Here is a 6,496-nt window from a genome sequence, read left to right on the forward strand (position 1 = left end):
TCGGGGTCGCAAAAATGTTATTTTGCCCAGTTACTACTCCCTGATATCGACACGGATACTGTTTCCTATGTTAACCATAAGGTTTCCTGATTACATCCGCAAAAAAAAAAAAAAAAAAAAAAGAAGAGCATTCAGTACATGAGTAGTGCACATTAAAGACGTCACTGAGGACTGAGGACTCTGGCTGTTCCTGACAGAAGGGTCTATGTGTGGCTATTTATATAGATATATATATATAAATTTATAATGAAAGCTGAGGTAACATTCCTCCTTCTCATGTGCTGAGCGCTCTGTGTGAAAAAGTCTAGGTCAGCCCTGACAAGATGGTTTCAAATCCTCAAGTGGATTCCGATTGTTTATTCTTTTCCCGCCGCGGACAGAATAAAGTGGGAGTCGCCCCCTGTTCTGCACGGGGACCTGTCACAAATACAGTGGATCGTATGCAGGAAGCTAAGTTATATTTTAGTTATGTGTCCAAGACTACGTTAGTTAGTCCTGCCATTACATGCGCATAGGGGAGTAGTAGTGTTCAAATATGGTCAGGTACATTGTCATCCGATGTAGAGACCCTGGGGAGAGATGGGATACTCCTTATGTTGGGTCATATCAAGGACACTGCAGCATACTTTCGTGCAACTGCAAGAGATATAGGACTCTTGGGTTCACGGACCAATTCCATGGCGGTCTCGGCTAGGAGGACGTTGTGGATTCACCAATGCAATGCTGAGTCCGAGAAGAAGGGGAGTCTCTTCCCTATGAAGGTGAAGCCTGGTTTGGTGACGGCCTAGTGAATTTCATCTCGACAGCTGCCGCTGGTAAGTCCGCCTTCTTGCCCTATGTTCCCTCACTATGGATGATAACACATCACTGTCGGTTGTAGTCATTTCGGCCCAATAGATACAGATTCCTATTTCTTTGCACGTAGAGGAAGGAGAAAAGGGAAGAGGTCCGCAACCTCTTCAAGATCACAGGAGAAGAGATCATCCTCTGTTTCTGCCACATCCACCGCATGACGCTGTGACTCTCTTGCGGGAGCCCACACTGGTGGGGCCACGTCTAAAACTCTTCAGTCAGTCCTGGAACGGACCTGGACCCGGAAGTTTTTACGAATAGTGTCCCAAGGGTACATACTGGAGTTTCCAGACGTTTCCCTTCCCCAATTTTTCAAATTACCGATTCTCCTCCGGACGGGGAGGTAGTATGCGACGCAATACAAAGGTTGTATCAGATCATTGGCCTGGTTTTCCCAGTCACAACAGGGAGAAGGCTTTTATTCAAGCCTCTTCGTGGTCCCGAAGCCAGACGGCTCGGTCAGACCAATCCTAAATCTGAAATCCATCAATTTCTACTTAAAGAAATTCAAATCCAAGTTGGAATCTATCAGGGCAGTGATTTCCAGTCTGGAAAAAGGATTTTTTTTCATGGTCTCAGTAGACATAACGGAGGCCTAATTACATTTTTCTCCTCATTAGGCTTACCTGTGGTTTGCAATTCAGGGTTGTCATTACCAATTTCAGAGTGATGGCGGTAATGATGGTTCTCCGTCGCTAGTAAGGAGTCACAATTGCACTCTCCCTGACAGTTCTTCAACAACCGGGTTGGCTCCTGAACTTGCCGGAATCACTGGGGTATATTTACTAAAATTCGTATTTTCCCGTCTGAGGTCAAAGTTCAATCACGAATGACATCGAAAGTGTAAAGTTGCAACTTTTTGAATTTATTACGACTAATTTACTAAACTGTCGTATTCTGCATTTTCGGATTTACCGATGTCGATGTCATTCATTTTTTTTGGCAGTGTTTTACGTGAGTGACTTGTAAAACACTGCCGACTTTAATACAATGAATCTCGGCCGGATCTGAGAGATCCGTGCTGGGCTTCATTGTGCACCTTTTGAAAAATTTAAATCAGTGTTAAAATAAAAATTGCGTGGGGTCCCCCCTCCTAAGCCAAACCAGCCTCGGGCTCTTTGAGCCGGCCCTGGTTGAAAAAATATGGGGGAAAAAATGTCAGGGGTTCCCCCATATTTAAACAACCAGCACCGGGCTCTGCGCCTGGTCCTGGTTCCAAAAATACGGGGGACAAAAAGCGTAGGGGTCCCCCGTATTTCTGAAACCAGCACCGGGCTCCACTAGCCAGATACATAATGCCACAGCCGGGGGACACTTTTATCTAGGTCCCTGCGGCCCTGGCATTACATAACCAACTAGTCACCCCTGGCCGGGGTACCCTGGAGGAGTGGGGACCCCTTCAATCAAGGGGTCCCCCCCTCCAGCCACCCAAGGACCAGGGGTGAAGCCCGAGGCTGTCCCCCCCCATCCAAGGGCTGCGGATGGGAGGCTGATAGCCTTTTTGTCAAAAAATGAATATTGTGTTTAGTAGCAGTACTACAAGTCCCAGCAAGCCTCCCCCGCAAGCTGGCACTTGGAGAACCACAAGTACCAGCATGCGGTGGAAAACCGGGCCCGCTGGTACCTGTAGTACTACTACTAAAAAAATACCCCAATAAAAACATAAGACACACACCTTGAAAGTAAAACTTTAATACATACATCCACACCTCCATATACACATACTTACAACGTGGCGCTCCCTGATTGGCTGATGGAACCGTCTTAGACATAAGTCAGAGGGGGTTCCTGGCATTCGGGGAAAGGGGTCCCATGTGAAAACATGGGGCCCCTTTCAGTGCGAGGTCGGGTGTCCGTTTTGTTATTTTGCAAAGTACCTGGATTACAAATGGATTAAAAGAGGAGCCATCTACACTGGATTTTGTGAGTATAATGTTCTACATGGAGAAGAGGACCGACCCTCGTGTGAACATAGGTAAGTATGTGTATATGGAGGTGTGGATGTATGTATTAAAGTTTTACTTTCAAGGTGTGTGTCTTATGTTTTTATTGGGGTATTTTTTTAGTAGTAGTACTACAGGTACCAGCGGGCCCGGTTTTCCACCGCATGCTGGTACTTGTGGTTCTCCAAGTACCAGCTTGCGGGGGAGGCTTGCTGGGACTTGTAGTACTGCTACTAAAAACAATATTCATTTTTTGACAAAAAGGCTATCAGCCTCCCATCCGCAGCCCTTGGATGGGGGGGGGACACAGCCTCGGGCTTCACCCCTGGTCCTTGGGTGGCTGGAGGGGGGGGACCCCTTGATTGAAGGGGTCCCCACTCCTCCAGGGTACCCCGGCCAGGGGTGACTAGTTGGTTATGTAATGCCAGGACCGCAGGGACCTAGATAAAAGTGTCCCCCGGCTGTGGCATTATGTATCTGGCTAGTGGAGCCCGGTGCTGGTTTCAGAAATACGGGGGACCCCTACGCTTTTTGTCCCCCGTATTTTTGGAACCAGGACCAGGCGCAGAGCCCGGTGCTGGTTGTTTAAATATGGGAGAATCCCTGACATTTTTCCCCCCCATATTTTTTCAACCAGGGCCGGCTCAAAGAGCCCGAGGCTGGTTTGGCTTAGGAGGGGGGACCCCACCCATTTTTTTTTTTTTTTTTTTAAATAACACTTTCCCACCCCTTCCCACTGAAAAACATGCACTGATCTCATGGATCCGTGCATGCCTATCCAATCACGGGGAAAAAAAGCAGGTCTGGTTTTTTTTAGCACTTTTTCACGAATTGTATTTCAGCACGGCAGTGTTTGGCTATTGTCGGCAGTGTTTGTGATTTGCACTTTTTAGTAAATGACCGATTTCTACCAAATTGCAGGCGTATTTGACCGATGGTGTATTGATTCGTAATTTTTTACTAGGACTTCCAAAATATTACGAATGCCCTCATCACTGCCGAGATTTTTGCTTAGTAAATTCCCGAGATGACACTTTGAAAAAAAACACCATCTCGGTCAAAATCGGGATCTTAGTAAATACACCCCACTGTTGGTCCCAACAACGCGGTTGTCGGTTTTGGGAATAATACTAGACACAGAACTACAGAGAGTTTTTTCTTTCAAGGGAAAAGGCTCTGGAGATCCAGAGTCTGGTCAAACAAATTCCGAGACCAGCAAGTGTGTCAATTCATCAATACATTCGGTTGCTGGGAAAGATGGTTGCGGCCTACGAGGCCATTCAGTTTGTCAGGTTCCATGCCAGGGTGTTCCAGTGGGCCCTGTTGGACAAGTGGTCCGGTTCCCACCTACACATACACTGGAGGATAATCCTGAGAGATACAATGTAGCGCCTATGCGCTCCATTGTATCCAATGGTGGGAACTTTGCGGTCAGCGGTGAGGTTACTTTCGGGCAACCGCTGACCGCAAAGTTCCCACCATTGGATACAATGGAGCGCATAGGCGCTACATTGTATCTCTGCCGTGTGCAGCCTCACAGACACAACAGGAGCACACAGCCAATCAGGAGAGTGCCACGACGTGGCGCTCCCTGATTGGCTGAAGGGACCCTCTTTGACAGGAGTCAGGGGGGGTCCAGGCAGTTGGGGAAAGGGGTCCCATGTGTAAACATGGGACCCCTTTCAGTGCGTGGTCGGGTTTCCGTTTTTTGGTTTTGCCAAGTACGTGGATTATACAAAGAAGACAAACACTGGATTATGTGAGTATAATTTTTTTCACAGGTACCCCGAGGATTCTACATGGAGAAGAGGACCGAGCCTCGTGTGAACATAGGTAAGTATGTATGTTTGGAGGTGTGCATGCATGTAATAAACTTATACTCTCACGGTGTGTGTGTCCTTTTTTTGTTGGGTATTTTTTTAGTAGTAGGACTACGGGTACTTGTGGTTCTCCAAGTACCAGCTTGCGGGGGTAGCTTGCTGGGACTTGCTACTAAAAACAATATTCTGATTTTTTACACTTGGCTATCAGCCCCCCATCCGCCGCCCTTGGATGGGGGGGGGGCAGCCTCGGGCTTCACCCCTGGCCCTTGGGTACCCCGGCCAGGGGTGACTAGTTGAGTATGTAATGCCAGGGCCGCCGGGACCACAATAAAATTGTCCCCCGGCTGTGGCATTATGTACCTGGCTAGTGGAGCCCGGAGCTGGTTTAAAAAATATGGGGGACCCCTACGCTTTTTGTCCCCCGTATTTTTTGAACCAGGACCAGAGCCCGGTGCTGGTTGATGAAATATGGGGGAACCCCTGTCATTTTCCCCCCCATATTTTTTCAACAAGGACCGACTGAAAGAGCCCGAGGCTGGTTATGCTTAGGACGGGGGACCCCACGCATTTTTTTTTTCTGTTTTTACACTAAACACACCCTTTCCCATAGATAACCATGCACAGATCTCACTGATCAGTGCATGGTTATCCAAACTCGACTGGAAAAAGCAGGTCTATTTTTTTGCTGCTTTTTTTAACGATTCACAAAAAAATAGACCCGCACTTGAGCACTCAGAGACTAACACCCAAATACGAATGAATAGTGAATACCCGTATTGTATGAAATAACAGCCGCCTTTGACCAATGGTCTATTCATTCGTATTTCTGAACTTTGCCGTTAAATACATTACGAATAGACCAGACACTGCCGAGATTTGTGCTTAGTGAATTCCCGGATTGGGACTTTGAAAAAAAAAAACAAAATCGGACAAACTCGATTTTTTAGTAAATATTGGCCCAGGAGAGGGGAGACCTCCTCCAAGTAGTCTTCGAAAAGGTGACATGTCGTTGGGATTTCCTCAAGTAGGAATGATGGCATCTCGTCTCTGCAAGAAGCTTCAGAGTTCCAGGTCAAGGAACCCTCAAACAGGAACAGGGAATGCACTGGTGACACCGTGGGTGTTTTCAGTCGATATATGTATTCCCTACGGGTTCTCTCGTTCCAAAAGTTCTGGGATCATAAAAAGGGAAATTCGAGCGAGCCTCATGGTCCCAGACTGGCCAAGAAGAGCTTGGTATCCAGATCTCAGGAATTACTCATAGGAGATCCCTGGCTTTTTCCTTTGCGCGAGGACCTGTTGCGGCAGGGGCCGTGCGTGTATTAGGTCTTACCGCGACTATGACGACATGGCGGTTGACCGCCAAGTCCTAGTCTGTAAGGGTATTCCCACGGAATTAGTTCTCCACACTTATTCGGGCTAGGAAAGGGGTAACGTCTACACATTACTACCGTATTTGAAGAAAATAAGTTTCTTGGTGTGAATCCAAGAAGACTCCTATGGCAGAGTTTTCAGCTAGGACGTTTTCTCCATTTTTCTACAAGCAGGTGTGGATGCGGGCCTAAACTTGGACTCAATTAAAATCGGCCTTAGTGGGTTTCTTTTAGAATAAATTGGACTCCCTTCCATAAGTTCAGACTGTCGTGAAGGGCGTGTTGCACATCCAACCTCCATTTGTGCCCCAGTGGCACCATGGGATCTTAATTGGGTGTTGCAGTTTTTTCAATCAGATTGGTTTGAACCTTTAAGTAAGGAGGAGTAAGTTTCCTCACTTGGAAAGTGGTCGTCAGGTTGGCCTTGACATACGCAAGACGAGTGTCTGAGTTAGCGACCTGGTCTCATAAGAGACCTTATTTGATCTTCCATGAAGATAAAGCA

The sequence above is a fragment of the Pseudophryne corroboree genome, chromosome 4 (assembly GCF_028390025.1).
Source record: "Pseudophryne corroboree isolate aPseCor3 chromosome 4, aPseCor3.hap2, whole genome shotgun sequence".
Classification (NCBI taxonomy): Eukaryota; Metazoa; Chordata; class Amphibia; order Anura; family Myobatrachidae; genus Pseudophryne; species Pseudophryne corroboree.